Source organism: Globicephala melas, chromosome X, assembly GCF_963455315.2.
Source record: "Globicephala melas chromosome X, mGloMel1.2, whole genome shotgun sequence".
Classification (NCBI taxonomy): Eukaryota; Metazoa; Chordata; class Mammalia; order Artiodactyla; family Delphinidae; genus Globicephala; species Globicephala melas.
Genome location: NC_083335.1, coordinates 85,325,283 through 85,347,554, shown reverse-complemented (window position 1 = coordinate 85,347,554; position 22,272 = coordinate 85,325,283). Strand labels below are relative to the sequence as shown.

Below are 22,272 nucleotides of genomic sequence, written 5' to 3'. Positions count from 1 at the left end.
AGCGAGGTGTGGGTGGGGGTGACCACCGGCCCCAGCCAGGGAGACGCTCCCCCCTGACGCCCAGCACAGGCCCTTCAGTCCTCACTGGCTCTGTGCATACACTCAGCTGATCTCTACCAGAGCCTGCTTTCCCCTGATCCTTGGGGATTTGCTGATTTCTCCTCTATCCTGATCTAGGGCAGAAAAATCCCTTTTCTTTGGAACTTAGAGAATGGCAGGGTAGTAGGGTGACCACGCTCTCTAGGGCCCTTCTGCTTCTTCCTCCTCCTCTCAAAGATGAGTAAAGTGGCCTGAGAAGGTACATGACTTGCCCAGGCCTCTGGGATTGTGAGTGACAGCAGTGGACTGGAACCTGGTCTCCTGACTGTGCCTTCCACCCTCAGCACACAATAGCCAAGACCAAGTTTCCCACTAAAAGTTCCCCTCAAGGGATTTCCCTGGTGGTCCAATGGTTAACACTCTGAGCTTCCATTGCAGGGGGCACAGGTTCAATCCCTTGTCAGGAAACTAAGATCCTGCATGCCGAGTGGTAAGACTAAAAAAAAAATGTTCCCCTTGAGAGTCCGTAAACAGAGGCAGACGATGAGGGAACCACACCTTGCCCCACAGTTCCCTCCTTCCTGTGGATGTTGTCACCTCTGGGGACAGGCTCATTTTCACAGGGGCTCAGGGTCATGTGGTCAGTAAGACAGTATATATGACAAAACTCATTTTAGTTTTGTTTATTATACAGTTATATTTGTAACTATTACAAATATAACTATTTGTATAATAAAACTAAATATAAAGCAAGTTACACACTACAAATAAGTAGAAAGAATAAAATTTAAATGACCTCTGTTATCTCCTAACTAAATTCTATTAACATTTTGATTTTTTTTTTTTTTTTTTTTGCGGTACGCGGGCCTCTCACTGTTGTGGCCTCTCCCGTTGCAGAGCACAGGCTCCGGACACGCAGGCTCAGCAGCCATGGCCCATGGGCCCAGCTGCTCCGCAGCATGCGGGATCTTCCGGGACCGGGGCACGAACCCGTGCCCCCTGCATCGGCAGGCAGACTCTCAACCACTGTGCCACCAGGGAAGCCCCATATTTTGATTTTTTTGCTTTCAGATATTTTTTCTGGCTCTGAGCTTTGGTGTTTATGTTCATGAGTGTTTAGTATATTCATACATGCACATTTAATTTAAATGAAAACAAGAATTGTTTGGTTACCTTCTCTCTTTGCTCTGTATTCTAACTTAAGTATTTTTCCACGTCAGCAAATATTTTTGTATACAATTTTAATAGCTGCATAATATTGAGTCTTTGAATATATCATAATTTTTATAACCAATATACTGTTAGGTAACATTTATGAAGGATAGTTTTGGTTTTGACTATTAACATCACAGTAGTGAAATTCCTGCATTTAAATCTTCATGCACATACATGATTGTTTTCTAGAAATTGAAATCTTGGATCAGGGTGCAAGGACAGATATTAAACGACTTAGGAGGCGATAGTTGTACACTTGGTCCCAATGAGAAACCTGCCTTTTCCAAGTGTCACACAATCATATCAGTCACAGATACACAGATTGTGGCCACAGAAATGTGGTGCCCCCTGGGTCTCCCACAGGGTGTGGCCCCCAGCTGAAGTGTGGGTGTTTCCGGGCTGGTGAATCTGATCTCTGCAACGTACCTGCACATCATCCCCTCTGCAGCTTTGACTTCACAGACCCAAGCCCCTTCCCAGGAACAGCAGGAAATAACCAAGTTTTTAATAACCAAGTTTTTAATTTAATAGATTAATTCATGTATTTGTTTGTTGTACCCATTGCTTTTCCAGTGTTTTTAGGGGGCATTAAAGAATCCCTGTAGTAAAATGTCCAGGTATGACTCTATTTTAGGTCAGAGAAGATATAGACAGAACGAACAAAGTCAGCACTAGAATCTATTTGGACTATAGGCATTTGGGCCTGATGGTCCTGCAGAGTAATTAAATTTGAGCTAGAAGTTTTTTTCTTATCTTCCTATCAGATATAGCTGGAAAGGAAACGCAGTCGTTTGTAAGATTTACATTGGCCACAGGGAGAAAATGTGACAATTCTTCCAGGGTAAAGGTTTCCTGATAATTGAATTTCAAAAACAAATTTGATCTCATTATGGAGTATGGGTGAGGTAACCTTATACTTTATCATCCAAATCAGGACACTTTAGAATGGGAAGGGGCATCATTAATAATTATGCCGGAACAACAGGTGTAAACTGGACAGAGGATCAGCCTAATGAAAAAGACGAGTGTCGTCAACAGTAATCTTGTCATAAGTGTATGATGATAGGGTTTGCCACAGCCATCTTCTAGAACAATGGTTCTCACAGTATGTTTCTTGGACCACCACCAGCAGCATCATTTGAGAGACTGGTAGAAATGCAAATTCTCGGGTCCTACACCAGACTTTTGGTTATGAGGTTTAGTAGTCTGTGTGTTGACAAGCCCTCTAGGTGATTCTGATGCATGCTCAAGTTTGAGAACCGCTGGTTGAGAACCATCTAAAAGAAGCCGAGGGCGTAGGGCCCAAGCAGAACACAGTGGATAGGGTTCTTCATGTGCACACCTCACTGATGATTTCATTTCATACAGGTGCAAACCATCCTACATTTTAACTTTCCTCTGGGGCTTTTGACACTACTTGGGCCTTAGGTAGGTCAAAGTTAAAAGAATATATTTATATCAAAACACCATATTGGGGGCTTCCCTGGTGGCACAGTGGTTGAGAGTCCGCCTGCCGATGCAGGGGACACGGGCTCGTGCCCCGGTCCGGGAAGATCCCATGTGCCGCAGAGCGGCTGGGCCCGTGAGCCATGGCCGCTGAGCCTGTGCGTCCGGAGCCTAGGCTCCGCAACAGGAGAGGCCACAACAGTGAGAGGCCCGCGTACCGCAAAAAAAAAAAAAACCAACCTTACCATATTGTATACCTTAAGTATATATAATTTTTAATTTGTCAACCATTCCTCAATGAAACTGGAAAATTTTTTAAATATTTAAAAACATTGGTAATAGAATATGCCATTTTCAGTCTGGGCTTAAAGTTCTGTGCAAAGACTCTGTGGTCAGTTCCTCTTTTAATGTTGTTTTTAAAAATCTCTACTTAAAATATATTATCCTGAAATATAAAATACAATTGCAATAGGGACTATAATTCTTTCAAGATACAAAAGTTAGTTAATATATCTTCCCTGCATATATAATCCCTCCATGGTGATCCATTAGATCAAGGAAAAAATTCTTACTTTTTCTATGATGGAGTCCAGCATTTGTCCTCAGATTTTAAATTTATTTTGCTTCCCTGAATGTCACATAGACCCTTCTTCTTCTACACAGAGCTATTTGACATCAAATAGTTTTTCTTTTTCACTTCCATACCTTTGCACTTTGTATCACATGCCTTATCATCCAATTTAAGCTTCTCCAACACTGGCGGGTAAACTTACTCCCTCATGGAGAACTTACCTTTCCTACCTACCTGTATTTGTTTTTCACATTTCAGGGTTGCTACAGGACAAGGGGTGTGTGTATAATATATTTCTCCCTTCCCAATTCCTGGCATAACATTTGCTACTCGGTACTCAACGGCCCAGGAAAGGTGTTTCTGGCAGTTCTCAAAATAGCAGGAGGACTTAAGAGGGTTGTTTAGTCCTTATTTTTATCAATATTTTTTAAATTGAAGTATAGTTGATTTACAATGTTGTGTTACTTTCTGCTGTACAGCAAAGTGATTCAGTTATACATATATATACATTCTTTAAAAAAATATTCTTTTCCATTATGGTTTATCATAGGATATTGAATATAGGTCTCTGTGCTATACAGTAGGACCTTGTTGTTTATCCATTCTATATATAAAAGCTTACATCTGCTAACCCCAACCTCCCACTCCATCCCTCCCCAGCCCCCTCCCCCTTGGCAACTACCAGCCTGTTCCCTATGTCCATGATTCTGTTTCTGTTTCACAGATAGGTTCATTTGTGTCATATTTTAGATTCCACATATAAGTGACACCATATGGTATTTGTCTTTTTCTTTCAGACTCACTTCACTTAGTATGATAATCTCTAGTTGCATCCATTTTGCTGCAAATGACATTATTTCATTCTTTTTCATGGCTGAGTAGTGTTCCATTGCATATTTGTACCACATCTTCTTTATCCATTCATCTGTCAACGTAGTTCTCATTTTTAGTAAAGAATAACTTTTACTGCATGAACACAGTGAATTGCAGAAATTTCAATTATATTTCTTTCTCCTATAAAATATTATATAATATTAGGTATTTAGTAGTAGGCATACTATGTTATATACCAGGATAAAAACTCATTAAAAAATTATTAACTAGGAGATGTGGGTTATTCTGGGCTGGGGTGGGAAAAGTACCGGATGAACCTGAACATTTTGTTGTACCAGAAGGTCAGGATGTGCTCAAGGAATCATGGGACATGTCAAAAGGACATAACATTCCAGCTGCAAGTGACTCCCACTGGCCAAATCTGAGAATATTTTAAAATTCAAATTAAATATAGTAATAAATTATTAGAGAAATGCAAATTAAAACTACAGTGAGGTACCATCTCACACTGGTCAGAATGGCCATCATTAAAAAGTCTACAAATAACAAATGCTGAAGAGGGTGTGGAGAAAAGGGAACCCTCCTACCCTGTTGGTGGGAATGTAACTTGGTACAGCCCCTATGGAGAACAATATGGAGGTTGTTCAAAAAACTAAAAATAGAGTTGCCATATGATCCAGCAATCCCACTCATGGGCATATACCCAGACAAAACTATAATCCCACTTGTGGGCATATACCCAGACAAAACTATAAAACCACCCCTCTAGGTGGTCACAAAGCACCAAGCTGATCTCCCTGCATACAGGTCTTTTGTCTCCTTAGGTAGATTTATTCCTAGATATTTTATTTTTTTGTTGCAATGGTAAATGGGAGTGTTTTGTTAATTTCACTTTCAGATTTTTCATCATTAGTGTATAGGAATGCAAGAGATTTCTGTGCATTAATTTTGTATCCTGCTACTTTACCAAATTCATTGATTAACTGTAGTAGTTTTCTTGTAGCATCTTTAGGATTCTCTATGTATAGTATCATGTCATCTGCAAACAGTGACAGCTTTACTTCTTCTTTTCCGATTTGGATTCCTTTTATTTCTTTTTCTTCTCTGATTGCTGTGGCTAAAACTTCCAAAACTATGTTGAATAATAGTGGTGAGAGTGGGCAACCTTGTCTTCTTTCTGATCTTAGTGGAAATGGTTTCAGTTTTTCACCATTGAGAATGATGTTGGCTGTGGGTTTGTCATATACGACCATTATTATGTTGAGGTAAGTTCCCTCTATGCCTACTTTCTGGAGGGTTTTTATCATAAATGGGTGTTGAATTTTGTCTCACACCAGTCAGAATGGCCGCCATAAAAAAATCTACAAACAATAAATGCTGGAGAGGGTGTGGAGAAAAGGGAACCCTCTTGCCCTGTTGGTGGGAATGTAAATTGAGACAGCCACTATGGAGAACAGTATGGAGGGTCCTTAAAAAACTACAAATAGAACTACCATACGACCCAGCAATCCCACTACTGGGCATATACCCTGAGAAAACCATAATTCAAACAGGGTCATGCACCACAATGTTCATTGCAGCTCTATTTACAATAGCCAGGACATGGAAGCAACCTAAGTGTCCATTGACAGATGAATGGATAAAGAAGATGTGGCACATATATACAATGGAATATTACTCAGCCATAAAAAGAAATGAAATTGAGTTATTTGTAGTGAGGTGGATAGACCTAGAGTCTGTCATACAGAGTGAAGTAAGTCAGAAAGAGAAAAACAAATGCCACATGCTAACACATATATATGGAATCTAAAAAACAAACAAAAAAATGGTCATGAGGAACCTAGAGGCAAGACGGGAATAAAGACGCAGACCTACTAGAGAATGGACTTGAGGATATGGGGAGGGGGAAGGGTAAGCTGGGACAAAGAGAGAGTGGCATGGACATATATACACTACGAAATGTAAAATAGATAGCTAGTGGGAAGCAGCCACATCACACTTGCATTGGAAGAATCAACATTGTGTGGTGATATGTCTGGATAGAATTTTGAAAGCAGAATGCTGTTCTCCTCCAGCCAGCACTATGGTAAAAATTCTTTTAGGATTTTCCCTGATTTTCCCAGTTAACAGGTAAGTTTCCTGGAGGAAAAGCCTATAAAAGCTTGGAACACCCCATGCCTATAGGCATCAGGGACTTCACACTAGAACAGTGACCCACACATAAACTTTAAAAATTTGTTAAGTATTTCTAGCTGAATCTTCTTACTAGCTTAAATGGCATATGGTAGTATCTGTACCAGGTAAGCAAATGATGGCCTTTTTTCTCCCTGTAGGCACCTATTTTTCTCCAGATATTGGGTTACAGTCATACTTCATTTTATTGCACTTTACTATACTTCGGAGATCTTGCATTTTTTGTTTGTTTGTTTTTAACGAATTGAAGATTTGTGGCAAACCTGCATTGTCAAATTTTGGTTAGCATATTTTAGTAATAAAGTATTTTTAAATTTAAAAAAAAGAATCAACATTGTGAAAATGACTCTACTACCCAAAGCAGTCTACAGATTCAATGCAATTCCTATCAAACTACCACTGGCATTTTTCACAGAACTAGAACAAAAAATTTCACAATTTGTATGGAAACACAAAAGACCCCGAATAGCCAAAGCAATCCTGAGAACGAAAAACGGAGCTGGAGGAATCAGGCTCCCTGATTTCAGACTATACTACAAAGCTACAGTAATCAAGACAGTATGGTACTGTCACAAAAACAGAAAGATAGGTCAATGGAACAGGATAGAAAGCCCAGAGATAAACCCATGCACATATAGGGTCACTTAATCTTTGATAAAGGAGGCAAGAATATACAGTGGAAAAAAGACAGCCTCTTCAATAAGTGGTGCTGGGAAAACTGGACAGCTACATGTAAAAGAATGAAATTAGAATACTCCCTAACACCATACACAAAAATAAACTCAAAATGGATTAAAGACTTAAATGTAAGGCCAGACACTATAAATTTCTTAGAGGAAAACACAGGCAGAACACTCTATGACATAAATCACAGCGAGATCCTCTTTGACCCACCTCCTAGAGAAATGGAAATAAAAACAAAAATAAACAAATGGGACCTAATGAAACTTCAAAGCTTTTGCACAGCAAAGGAAACCATAAACAAGATGAAAAGACAACCTCGGAGTGGGAGAAAATATTTGCAAATGAAGCAACTGACAAAGGCTTAATCTCCAAAATTTACAAGCAGCTCATGCAGCTCAATATCAAAAAAACAAACAACCCAGTCCAAAAATGGGCAGAAGACCTAAATAGACATTTCTGCAAAGAAGATATACAGATTGCCAAAAAACACATGAAAGAATGCTCAACATCATCATTAGAGAAATGCAAATCAAAACTACAATGAGATATCATCTCACACTGGTCAGAATGGCCATCATCAAAAAATCTACAAACAGGGCTTCCCTGGTGGCACAGTGGTTGAGAGTCCGCCTGCTGATGCAGGGGACATGGGTTCGTGCCCCGGTCCGGGAAGATCCCACATGCCGCAGAGTGGCTGGGCCCGTGAGCCATGGCTGCTGAGCCTGCGCGTCCGGAGCCTGTGTTCCGCAACAGGAGAGGCCACAACAGTGAGAGGCCTGCATACCGCAAAATAAAATAAAATCTACAAACAATAAATGCTGAAGAGGGTGTGGAGAAAAGGGAACCCTCTTGCACTGTTGGTGGGAATGTAAGTTGATACAGCCACTATGGAGAACAGTATGGAGCTCCTTAAAAAACTAAAAATAGAACTACCATATGACCCAGCAATCCCACTACTGGGCATATACCCTGAGAAAACCATAATTCAAAAAGAGTCATGTACCAAAATGTTCATTGCAGCTCTATTTACAATAGTCAGGACATGGAAGCAACCTAAGTGTCCATCAACAGATGAATGGATAAAGAAGATGTGGCACATATATACAATGGAATATTACTCAGCCATAAAAAGGAATGAAACAGTTATTTGTAGTGAGGTGGATGGACCTAGAGACTGTCATTCAGAGTGAAGTAAGTCAGAAAGAGAAAAACAAATACCATATGCTCACACATATATGGAATCTAAAGGAAAAAAATTGGTCATGAAGAACCTAGGGGCAAGATGGGAATAAAGATGCAGACCTACTAGAGAATGGACTTGAGGATATGGGGAGGGGGAAGGGTAAGCTGGGACAAAGTGAGAGAGTGGCATGGACATATATACACTGCCAAACGTAAAATAGATAGCTAGTGGGAAGCAGCCGTATAGCACAGGGAGATCAGCTTGGTGCTTTGTGACCACCTAGAGGGGTAGGATAGGGAGGGTGGGAGGGAGGGAGACTCAAGAGGGAAGAGATATGGGGACATATGTATATGTATAACTGATACACTTTGTTATAAAGCAACAACTAACACACCATGGTAAAGTAATTATACTCCAATAAAGATGTTTAAAAAATCTTTTTATTGGAGTATAGCTGATTTACAATGTTATGTTAGTTTCAGGTGTACAGCAAAGTGAATCAGTTATACATATGCCCACTCTTTTTTTAGATTGTTTTCCCATATAGGTCATTACAGCGTACTGAGTAGAGTTCCCTGTGCAGTCGGCTCTTATTAGTTATCTATTTTATATATAGTAGCGTGTATATGTCAATCCCAATCTCCCAGTTTATCCCTCTCCCCTTCCCCCCTGGTAACCATAAGTTTGTTTTCTACATCTATGACTCTATTTCTGTTTTGTAAATAAGTTCATTTGTACCATTTTTTTAGATTCCACATATAAGTGATATCATATGGTATTTGTCTTTCTCTGTCTGACTTACTTCACTCATTATGACAATCTCTAGGTTCATCCACGTTGCTGCAAATGGCATTATTTTGTTCTTTTTTATGGCTGAGTAATATTCCATTGTATATATGTACCACATCTTTATCCATTCCTCTGTTGATGGACATTAAGTTTGCTTCCATGTCCTGGCTATTGTAAATAGTGCTGCGATGAACATTGGGGTGCATGTATGAATTCTTTGGATTAGTGTTAGCATGGTACATGTTTTGCCATCCATTTACTTTTAACCTATTTTTGTCTTTATATTTAAAGTGGATTTCTTGCACAGAACATATAGTTGCGTCTTGCTTTTTTATCCAATTGAAAAATCTCTATTTGCCATTTACATATAATATGATTATAGATGTGGTTGTGTTGAAATGTATCATATGGCTATTTGTTTTCTATTTGTTCTATCTGTTCTCTTTTCCCTTTTTCCTTTATTTCTGTCTTATTTTGAATTAAGTATTTTTTATTATTCCATTTTATATTCCTCGTTGGGTTTAAGAGCTTTAATACTTTCTCGTTTTATTTTAGTTGTTGCTTTAGAATTTATAGTATTAATATCATTAACTTATTACAGTCTACCTTCAAGTGATATTATAGCACTTTATGTATAATTCAAGAACTTTTACAACATACTTCAATGTACCCTCCTAAGTTTTGTGCTATTGTTGTTATATATTTCAATTTGCATATATTATAAATGGCATGATTCATTGTTATTTTAATTTTAAACAGTTGATTATCTTTTAAAGAGATCCAAATAATAAGAAAAGTATTTATATTTACCCATGTAGTTACCATTTCTGGTGCTCTTCATTCCTTTGTGTAGATGTAGATTTCCATCTGGTATCATTTGCCTTCTGCTTGAAGGACTTCCTTTAACATTTTTTGTAGTGCAGGTCAGCTGATGATGAATTCTTTAAACTTTTGTATGTCTGAAAATGTCTTTATTTTGTCTTCATTAAAAAAATAATTTTGCAGGTAGAGAATTCTAGGTTGCTGGTTTGTTGTTGTTAATTTCAGTAAAGTTCTTGCTCCACTGTTTCCTTGCTCCACTGTTTCCTGGCTTGTTACTGACAAGAAAACTGCTTTCGTCCTTATCTTTGTTCCTGTGCATTTTCTTTTTTTCTCTAGGATTTTCTCTTCACCAGTGGTTTTGAGCAACTTGATTATGACGTGCCTTAAGTAGTTTTCTCATGTTGTTGTGCTTAGGATTTGTTGATTGTTGTATCCTTGGGTATATATTTTTTATCTTATGTGGAAATATTTCAGCCAATATTTTTTCCAGACACCCATCTCTCTCCTCTCTTCAGGAAGCCCCACCTCCTAATACATTTATGAAATGACAAAATTTTGGAAATGGAGACCAGGTTAGTAGTTGCCAGGGGTTAGGGAAAGGTATAGGAGGGGGAGGTAGGTGTGGTTGTAAACTGCAACACCAAGGATCCCTGTGATAGAAGTGTTCTCTACCTTCATTCAAACCTCTAACTGTGATAAAATTGTATGAAACTAAACACACACACACAAATGAATACAAGTAAAACTGGGAAAATCAGAATAAGATCAGTGTACTGTATCAGTGTCAATATCCTGATTGTGATCATAGTTTTGCAAGATCTTACCACTGGGGGAAACTGGGTGCTATGAACTAAATGTCTGTGTCCCCCACAGATTTCATAGGTTGAAATCGTTACCCCCAAGGTGACAGTAGTGGGATGTGGGGCCTTTGGGAGGTAATTATGTCATGAGAGTGGAGCCCTCATGAATGGGTTTAGTGCCCTTATAAGAAGAGACATGAGAACTAGCTCTCACTCTCTGATCTTCACCATGTGAGGATACAGTGAGAGGATGGCCACCTGCAAACCAAGAAGTGGGCTCTCACCAGACATCAGATCTGCTGGCACTTTGATCTTGGACTTCCCAGCCTCCAGAACTGTGAGAAGTAAATTTCTGTTGTTTAAGCCACCCAGTCTATGGTATTCTATTATAGCAGCCTGAATGGACTAAGGTACTTGGTAAAGGATACACAGGACCTCTCAGTATTATTTGTCATAATTGCATGTGAGTTCACAATTGTTTTAATTAAAATTCCAATTTAAAAAGGCATGTATGGGACAATTAAAGGACATTTGTATAATAAGTAGGTAACAAATGATATTAAGAAAATATTGTTAATGTTTTAAGTATGTTAATGGTATTGCAGTTAAACAGAGATACATACTAAAGGAAGTAAGGACAAAACATATCATTTCAGTGATTTGCTTTAAAATAATCCTTCAGTAGTAGATAAAACAAGATTAGTCATATGTTCATAACTGTTGATAGTTGTTGTACATGGGCGATGGGTACAAGGGGTTTATTATACTATTTTTTGCATTTCTGAATAGCTTGAATATTATGCAGTACACGTGGATAAGTTCTGTAATGCCAAAAATTAAAAGATAATTTCTAAGAAAAAGGGAGGAAATGACCACAGGAAAAAACTGGACTGAAAATGTTGTATATGACTAATGCCACTTATAATTTTGACCTATCTGTTCCTCAAGCAGTGTCAAAAGGCTGACCAAGAAAAATTATTACACAGTATTACTGAAGTGCATTTAGCCCACGCATTGATACATATAATTTAGTCTTTTCTGTTTGTATGATGTCAGACCATCAGAAAGGTGTGCCCTCAGACAGTTTTGATTTCTTGTTATAATACATTTGCTGAGATCTGCTTTGACTGTAGGGCTTTGGCTTCCTCTGGAAAAAAATGCTCTAGAATAGGGGTAGGCAGCTACACTCATTTGTTTACATATGGACTATGGCTGTTTTCATGCTACAAAAGCCGAGCTAAGTAGTTGTAACAGAGACTATGAGCCACAAAGCCTAAAATATTTACTACTGGGCCCTACAGAAAATATTTGCCAAGGGCTGCTTTAGAAGACAGCCAAAGAAAACACACAGTACTACATGCAAGATGGGGTTGCTATAACAGGGAACTATATTCAATATCCTGTGATAAACCATATATATATATATATATATATATATATATATATATATATATATATATATATATAACTGAATCACTTTTCTGTACAGCAGAAATTAACACAACATTGTAAATCAACTATACTTCAATATAAAAAAGTAAAGGACTTCCCTGGAGGCACAGTGGTTAAGAATCCGCCTGCCAGTGTAGGGGACATGGGTTTGAGCCCTGGTCCAGAAAGATCCCACATGCCGTGGAGCAACTAAGCCTGTGCGCAACAACTACTGAGCCTGTGCTTTAGAGCCCACGAGCTACAGCTACTGAGCCCGTGCACTGCAACTACTAAGCCCACGTGCTGCAACTACTGAAGCCCGCGTGCCTAGAGCCCATGCTCCTCAGCAAGAGAAGCTACTGCAATGAGAAGCCAGTGCACCGCAACTAAGAGTAGCCCCTGCTCGAGAAAGCCCGCACGCAGCAATGAAGACCAAATGCAGCCAAAAATAAACTTTAAATTTTTTTTAAAAAGTAAAAAAAAAGATGGGGTTGCTGTAAGTGACATCGTTTCTCTATTATTAGGCTGACTATATGTCCAAGTTGTCACAGCATAATTATGAACAGAGTCCCCTCTATCAATTTATATGAATATCTATCAAAAACCTTTTGAAAACCCCATACCAGGAAGTTTCTACCACAGAGGAACTGTCATGCTGTCCTGTGGACAATTTAATCACCTAACTGCTTGTGTTTCTTTTATTCTGTATCTGCCACAAAGAACACAAATTTGCAGTTGGATTTTAATAGCCATGTTACTAAAATTCATTCAGCATTGTGTGAATAGCTACAGTCTAATTGTGCTCTGTTGTTGACTTTGTCCACTCTGTCTATATTTTCCCTGATCCTAACTTTATAGATTCATATGTGTTCATTTTACTATACTGATTATAAACCTCATAAATCCAATGGTAAATGGAAGCAGCAACTAAACAAATAAAGGAACAAACAACAATGCACCAGAGACTGAGTATTTTCTAGTTCTTTTTTGGGAAGGAGAAGAGATCTATGGTCAGAGCTGGGGAAATGAGGGGTTACAGGTGAGAGGGTACCTTCCAGAGTCTGGAATCAGCTGGGAGCTGCCTCCCCCTCACCTAGGCTGTAGGGGTGACCCTCCCATCCCACCCTTCCTCCATCAGCTGCATCAGTTTCCATTGAAACACGCAGGGCTTTGAATGTGGGACACCAGTGACTTGGTGCTCACGCAGCAGAAGGATGGTGATCTGTCTCGGGGCAGCGAGTCCAGAATCTGCTGCTTCTGTGAACCACATGCCCCTGCCCTGAGGCCCTGGTGACAGGTTAGGGCCAACTCCTCACTGAATTCCTGCCCCTGGAGACCCCTCCCTCCTCACCTCACACATGCTGCCATGTCCCTCTGCAGCCAGGGCTGGGGACCACTGGGGAGAGCTCCAGTTGGCTGGCATCTTCTTGCTGGGCCTCAGCCCCCAGGCTCTCTTGCTGACAGCTCTGCTCTTCCTGGGAGCCCGAGGCCAGGTGGGCACCCATGGACTCAACCAGAGCTGCTGAGGCCGGAAGGAAGATTCTGCAGCCTTCACTATGGGGTCTTACCCAGGGGCTCCGCAGAGACTTCAAGAAAACTGGAAAGACAGTGTCCACATGGTCAGTTACTCAACATTCATCCCACGAACACTTCCTGCAGGCACCAAGGAGTGGCTAGCTGTGTTGAATACAGCTATTCTGTATTCAAAATACAGATACAGCTATTCTGTATCTGAAAATACAATTTTCTCTGAAGAGAAAAATTCAGAAAAAAACGAACTCTAGTTTATAGTCATGGTGGAATATAGGAAAGATGATAAAATTTGGATTAAAATTACTGAAGGTTTGAATCCCAGGTCTCCCACATGTTAGCTGGGAGTATATGAAGAAGTTACTTTCAGATACAGGTTCCAAAACAAGACAGATATGCGTATCTTAAGAGACAGTAAAAACTACATGAGATGATACTTGTAATGGTAAGCATTGAATAAATATTAGCAATTACTGTTATTGAAAGGCACACATCAGGTACCTCATTTAATTTTCACAACTCTGACAATCAGTTCTGACTATTATTATTCTACCCATTTTACAGATAAGAAAATAGAGGCGTAGAGATTTTTTAAGTCATGTGTACTAAGATCACAAAACTAAGTGGAAAGACAGGATTCAACCCAGATCTGTTAGTTCCAAAATTCACACTCTCAGCCACTCAGTAATATTGCATCAAATGCCCAATCCCTGACCTGCTCTGGCCTGTTGATAATTGGTCACTACGGGTCCCAGATCCCTGAGACCACATCACTGTCATCTCTGGCTGGTAGTAGAAGCCATCAATGACTCACTGAACCACATCAAATGCAGGGTGCTACTGAAAAACTAACCAAACATTGACATGGCACAGACTCTTAACATTAATTCAAACAGATTGCAAATTACTTTTCCAAGAGGGTAATTAGCCTGGCTTTCAAAGGCCCCTCAAATAATCCCCAGCAGAGGATCCCAGTAACATACCCCCACCAGGAATCCAATCATTGATCTGTCTAGACAGCTAATAACTGATCCTTACAGTACCTGAAATGGACTAAAGGAGAGGCCAGATGCTGACCTTCCAGGCCCCAATTAACTGACTTCACATGGCCACAATTCCTGATACCCATAGGACACCAAATCACTGATCCCAAGTATTTTCAAAATAAGACTGCCCCAAAGTCTCCAGTTGCCAAAGCTCCAAGGCTCTCAGTCAACTCACTGACTATGTCAGCCTTTCAATCATTATCTTGCAGAGATCTTAATCACTGACTTCTACAATCAATGATTCCTACAGAGATGTAATCACTTTCCCCCAAAATGCCCAAGTATTATTTGCTAAGGGCTCCTTCAAATGCACATTCACTGCTGACAAATTAGTAACTCCAGCAGGACTTCCCATCACTGATACCATTAGGCCTGAAATCAGTGGTTCCTAACTCTGCCTGCACATCAGAATCAAACTAGGATCTTCTAAAATCTTCTAAAAATGCTTATGCAAAGTTCCACTCCTGAATGAATGTAACTTAGTATCTGTGGGCCCAGGCATCTGTATTTGTAAAAACTGCATAAGCGATTCTGATGCACTGTGAGGAGTGGGAACCACTGTGTTAAATCTGATCCTCCCCCACATGCATCCTCCTAGCATCAGACTTCTCACTTACAACAATGGAAGCCAGAGTCATTTAACATCTACAGACCATGGAGAGAAGAGGACTTCAGTGTAAGGAGATTGTATCCCTCCTAAAGATCCTATTTCTCAGCCAGAACAAAAGAAGGACAGTTTTAGACATGAAATAATTTGAAGAGTGTTCCATCAATTTACCATAGTGAAGGAAAACATTCAAGGAAGTATTCTAAATAAAAGAAAATTGAATCAGAAGTGAGATCTCAAAAGAACAAAACAATGCATATGCAAACACACACGTTCACCAGGTCATCGTGAGATCTTTGAAAACAACAGGACTTGTATGTATGTAAGTGCGTGTACAATCATAACAGAGGAAGAAAATGTGACTGGGAATTTGAAATTTAAAATGCTAAGTACCTTTTAAAGCAGAAACCTAAAGAAAATATAAACGACCTGTAATAAAAAATTTTAATTATCTTTGAAAGGTCCAGAAGTATAACTGTCTTGCTGAAGAAAATTGAAAGGAGAGGGCATGTCTCTATAGGTATAAATGGGGAAAATATAAACTTAATTATGTTTGATAGAAATGGGAAGATATACCTTTAAAGATTTTATAAAAGTTAAAATTCCCTGACTTAAAAGGTGAGTGGGTTGGGGAGAGAGGGGGTGAATGGTCATGCCTGCATTAAGTCATCAAAAGTAAGAACAGGAAAAAGAAAGCAGAAAATAATATAAATAGTAAACATAAAATAAGAAACAAGGCATAGAATTAGGTATACTATGGTTATGTGAAATTGAATCAGTTGATTCATTCTGTAGAGAGATAAGATTGGAATAAAAAAGCAAGCACAATGAGACATAGTTATAAGAAGCATAACTAAAACACAGCAGCAATTTGCAAAATAAAGGGCTGGGCAAAGATATGCCAAGCAAAGTCCAGAAAAAGGACAGCCAGTTTGGTGATATAATTATAAAAGGGAATTTCAAGGTCAGAAGCATCCAATTGGTATAAACAGGTTATATATAAAGGCAGAGCTAGTAGACTAAGGAACTTAGGAAGAGTGAACTTAGGAACTCTAATTCAAAAAATTAAACCCAACCCCAAATAGCCCAAAACAATCTTGAAAAAGAAGAACAAAGTTGGAGGTCTTACACTTACTGATTTCAAAACTTATTACAAAGCTACAGTAATCAAAACAGTGTGGTACTGGCATGAAGACAGATATATAGACCAATGGAATAGGGAACCCAGAAATAAATGGGTCATATATGGTCAAATGATTTTTGACAAAGGTGCCAAAAGCATTCAATGTGGGAAAGGTTAGTCTCCTCAATAAATGGTGCTGGGAAAAAAACTGGATATCCATGTGCAAAAGTATTACCTTACACCATATACAAAAATTAATTCAAAATATATCAAAGACCTAAATATAGGACCCAAAACTATTAGAAGAAAACACAGGGGAAAAGCTTCATGACATTTGTATTTGGCAAAGATTTCCTGGATATGACACCAAAACATAGGAAACAAAAGCAAAAATAGGCAAATTGGACTACATCAAAATTAAAAACTTCTGTGCATTGAAGGACACAATCAATAGAGTGAAAAGGCAACCTAGGGAATGGAAGAAAATATGTGCAAATCATATATCTGATAAGGGGCTAATATCCAGAATATATAAAGAACTCCTATAACTCAACAACAACAAACCCAGATAACCCAATTAAAAAATTGGCAAAGGATTTGAACAGACATTTCTCCAAAGATGATACATGAATGGTCAACAAGCATATGAAAAGATGGTCAACATCAATCATTAGGAAAATACAAGTCAAAAAAAGTGAGATAACACCTCATACCCACTAGGATGTCTACTATTAAAAAAAAAGAAAATAACTAGTGTTGGCGAGGATATGGAGAAATTGGAACTCTTGTGCACTGCTGATGGGAATATAAAATGGTGCAGCCACTATGGAAAATAGTACAGCTTTCCTCAAAAAAAGAAAAATAGCAATCTCACTTCTGGGTATATATCCAAAAGAATTGAAAGTAGGATCTCAATGACAAATTTGCACACTCCTGTTCATAGCAGCACTATTCACAATAGTCAAGAGGTGAAAGCAACACAAGTGTCCATCAGGAGATGAATGGATAAAAAAAATGTGGTATATTCATGCAATAGTATATTATTCAGCATTAAAGAGGAAATTCTGACACATGCTACAACATGGATGAAACTTGAAGACATTATGCTAAATGAGGTAAGCCAGTCACAAAAAGATAAGTCCTGGATGATACCACTTACATAAGGTATCTAGAATAGTCAAATTCATAGAAACAGAAAGTAGAATGGTGGTTGCCAGAGGCTGAAGGAGGGGGAAATGGGGAGATGTCGTTTAATGGGTATACAGTTTCCATTTTGTAAGGTGAAAAAGTTCTAGAGATTGTTTGCAAAACAATGTGAATATACTTAACACTATTGAACTATACACTTAGAAACGGTTAAGATGGAAAATTTTATAGTACATGTTTATTTTTGCCACAACAAAGGTAATTAAAAATAGATAAAGAAATAAAAATCAAACTCAAAATGCACCCACAACACTGAAGTTATACACTTTGTACCAGATGTTATTTCACACAGCAAAAGCTATATTTATAAGAAAATGTACAGTCCTACATGATTCGTTATTAAAATGAGAGAAAACCTCAAAAAAGCTAAGTACTCAATCTGAGTAATTAGAAAAAGAAATTAGAAAAAACTCAAAATATGCTAATAAATCCCCTAATAAAACCTAAATGCGATATATATTTGTATATTATATGTCCATTGAGAGTATAAATAAAGTGAAGAGCTCATCCTTTGAAATGACCAGTTACATGAATAAATTTCCAGCAAATCTGATAAACGAAATAGAAAAAAAATACAATATTAGGAAGGAGGAGATATTACTACTAGAGGAGATATTCCACTAAACATTATTTCTAGGAGAATATTATGTGCAAATCCATAGCAACATTTAAATATGGAGGTGAAACAGGTGCTTCTCCAGCAAAAAAATATTAATGCAAAAAAAGAAAGAGCAAAAGAATCTCTAAGTGACCAGTGTATAGAAGTCAGAAAGTTTGTAATGTGTATAATTTTTAAAAAAACACCAGCTTTGGGATTTCCCTAGTGGCGCAGTGGTTAAGAACCCACTGTCAATGCAGGGGGCACGGGTTCGAGCCCTGGTCTGGGAAGATCCCACATGCCGTGGAGCAACTAAGCCTGTGGGCCACAACTACTGAGCCTGTGCTCTAGAGCTCGCGAGCCACAACTACTGAGTCTGCATGCCACAACTACTGAAGCCTGTGAGCCTAGAGCCCATGCTCCACAACAAGAGAAGCCACCGCAATGAGAAGCCCGCGCACCGCAATGAAGAGTAGCCCCTGCTCGCTGCAGCTAGAGAAAGCCTGCGCACAGCAACGAAGACCCAACGCAGCCAAAACAAAAACAAAAACAAAAACACCAAAAACCCAGCTTTCTGTACTATTTTTTGCAATGTCCTGTGAATCTATAATTATCTCAAAATAAAAAGTTAAATACAGTATGGTGACAGACAGTTACTAGACGTATCATGGTGATAAATTTGTAAGAAATATAAATGTTGAACCACTATGCTGTGTACCTGAAACTATTATAATATAGTATGTCAACTCTACGTCAATTAAAAAAGGAAAGTTAAGTACAAAAAAAAAGGTACCAGGATGAAACTGACTTAATATGGAGTGCAATCTAACTTTTAAAAAACAGTATTTCTACAGTTTTTAAACAGTTCTAGACCAGGGGATGGCAAACTACAGGCTGCAGGTCAAATCTAGTCCTTGGCCGGTTTTGTAAATAAAATTTTATTGGAAAACAACCATGTCCGTTCGTTTACATATTGTCTGTGGCTGCATTTGCTACAGCAGCAGAGTTGAGTAGTTGCAAGAGAGACTGCAGTACTGGCAAAGCCTCAAATATTTACTATTTGGCTCTTTACAGAAAAAGTTTGCTAATCCCTGTTTCAAATAATAATAGAAAGTTGGAAATCTTCCAAATTTATTTTATGAAGCACTGTTACCTTACCTAAAAAATATAGTCCTAATACAAACAGTTATCTGGAGATTATTTCATCTTATAGATGCAAACATCTTTAATAAAATATTAGCAATTTGAGTCCAGTAAGGCTCAAAAGAAAAATTTACCCCATGAACAAATTGGGTTTTCTGATAAGACAAAGATGGTTAATGCTAGTCCATTTATCAATTTACCTATTACATCAACAAATTAAGAAGAAAAACTATACAACCGTATCAATGGATATAAAAAGGGCATTTGACACAATTCAGCAGTAATTCTTAAAATTTTGTAGGAAACTACAAAAATTCGGCAAAGATCATAGTCTCAAAACCACCAGGAAGTATAAAACTAAAAGGTAAAATGCTGAAGACAGTTTCCATTAAAACCAGTAACAACATGGGGTTGTTCCTATGCCAACAGTGTTTGAAAGCTCTAGCTGATGCAATTAAATATGAAGATGAAATAAACTGCTTCAATATCAAGAAAGGAGAGAAAATCATTTTTATTTGCAGGTTATATCATTGTATACTCAGAAAACTAGCACAGGGAATTTTGACAAGGTGATGGGGTACAAGATTGAAACAGATGGAGAGGAAAAAAATATCCTATTTCCAATAATGACAACACAAAATACCTAAAAGTGAATGTAACAAGAACGGTGCTGGACTCAAAATAGAAAAACTAATAGTTATTATTCTAGAATATAGTATAAAACTTAAGCACATGGAGAGGCAGACCATATTCCTGGGCAGGAATATGGTAAAATAAAAATATCACTGGTTCAATATTAACCGTATTGACAAGTGCCAAGCAGAATTCCAATTCTTTTCCAGCTTGGTAAAACAATTTCAAACTCTGTATGCACGTATAAATAGCCAAGAAAATTATGTAAAGGAATACTGAAGGGATGCTTGGACTAGCAGATATTAACATTTACAATAAAACTAATGCAATCAAAACAGAGATAAATAGGCCAGTAAAATAAAAGAAAATGTCCATACTTTGATCTTAATATGTACAGGAATAGATATGACACCAGCGATGTTCAACTGAGGGAGTACAGAAAAGTTCACTATGTAAAAGCCAGGGGAAAGAGGAGGAATGAACAAAGGCTATGGAAATGCAGAGAAGGAATCAAAGTGCCCAGATAACCAGAAAAGATCTCAACCACTAATAGGTGGAAAAGGTAAAACAAAACTAGATATAATTATTCAGCCCTCAGAATAATAAAAAATGAAAAAGAACATCATACAGTGCTGGAGAAGATTTGGGGAAATGGGGGTATTTATATATTGCTGATGGGAATATTTCATACACATTTCCGTATACATAGATATATGTATTACACATTGTATATATCGATATAATATATACACAATGTATTATAATATATATATAACACTTTTGAGAGGCATTTGGCAATGTCTATTTTAAAAATACACACACTTGTACCTAATAATAAGGTTCAAATACAGCAAAAGCCGACACAAGCAAAGAGAAACGCACAAATCACCATTACACTGCCCTCTACAGAGCAGGTAGGTGAAAAAAAAAATCAGAGAGGGTATACCAGTTTTGAACAACACAATTAACAATCGGAGAACACATATTCTTTGAAAGCAATAGATGGCACATTTACGAGACTTGGCATAAGGCAAGTCTCCACAGGTTTCTAGGAACGTTCATGACACAAATCACATTATCTAACCTCTGAGAAATTAGGTTAGAAATCAATAACAAAAGGATTAACTGTTTATTGCAAAACAGAAACGCGCTTCAAAGTGACACGTGTGAAATGAAGAAAAATCATAACTGAATTTTAAAATACTTGGAAATGAACAATAATGATAATACGATACAACAAATCTTGTGGGTCTTAGATGGAAATGTATAGCCTTAAGGCTTAAATTAGAAAGAGAAAGGCTGACTAACAATTAGCTGGGCATCCGATGTAAAAGAGCCCACCACTGAATCCACAGTAGCCCCATCACCCACCCAGATTCCGCCCCCCACCATCACTCAGCTCAGAGTAGCCAATCCCCTTCAAAATCACCTCTGCGTGTCGCTAACTCGTAAACAGCTGAGAACCGCTTCCCTTCCAAGTGCCGACCTCTAACACCCGGGTGTTTAGTGGAGGGGCGGGGGGTATCTCATGCGCATGCTCAAAAGCACTTGCGAAGCTCCGTTCCCCAATCAACAGGGCACTTTCACGCAGAGTCCGTGAGAGTTCCCTTACCCTCTGCGGCTTTGCTGGGCTCGGAATATGGCCGCATCCAAATGTTGCTGCTTCAGGGGGCCGCCATCATGGAAGGGTGTCCGTGCCGTACAGTGGAAGAAGCTGTTGCCTCCTGCCTCACGCAGCAGAACAGTGGGGCTGCCTTGGGAGGAGGTGGACTACCCTTCTTTGGGTAGACTTCCTGGTGCATGGGGGTCTTTGCATTTAGCCTCTGAGGGGCTCCAAGGGACATGGCACGGGTGAGAGGGGAGCCATTACTAATGAAAAGAGTAAGAATAAGAACCCAGAGTGTGTCTGGGAGATACCACTGGAGTTGAGGGGAGAAATGTCAGGATGGTACCCTCCCCTGGCCGATACTATGGAGTGTTGTAGAAGGGAGAGTAGGAGCGATACTGTACCCCTCCCCCCCGATACCACGAGGGGAGAGAAGTCGGGGTGGGAGCGTCGGGGTAATCTCAATCAACCCTCACACTAGTCACTCCAACTGAAATAATTGGTATCAACAAAAATTAGTTTATTTATTTTTGGGCCGCACCTCCTGGCTGGTAGGATCTCAGTTCCCCAACCAGGGATTGAACCCGGGTCACCACAGTGAAAGCCCAGAATCTTAACCAGCAGGCCACCAGGGACACCCCCCCCAATTAGTTTTAAATTGATATGGCTAATGGTTGTTTTCTCTGTCTAATGTAATGTGTCAGTAAAAACATCTTCCAGGATTATTCATACTTCCTTGTAAAATAACATCTAAGTAATAATTATGCAAGTAC

At 38.8% G+C, this 22,272-nt stretch overlaps 1 long non-coding RNA gene across 1 annotated transcript; it reads right to left on the bottom strand.

Moving 5' to 3' along the window:
* Positions 1–9,798: 9,798 nt before the first annotated feature.
* LOC138842300 (uncharacterized) lies at positions 9,799–21,401 on the bottom strand. The gene is made up of 3 exons (XR_011377161.1): positions 21,323–21,401; positions 13,359–13,604; positions 9,799–10,304 (listed from the first exon to the last, which is right to left on the bottom strand). It is a non-coding gene; the product is annotated as an uncharacterized lncRNA (long non-coding RNA).
* Between the last annotated feature and the right edge of the window lie 871 nt (positions 21,402–22,272).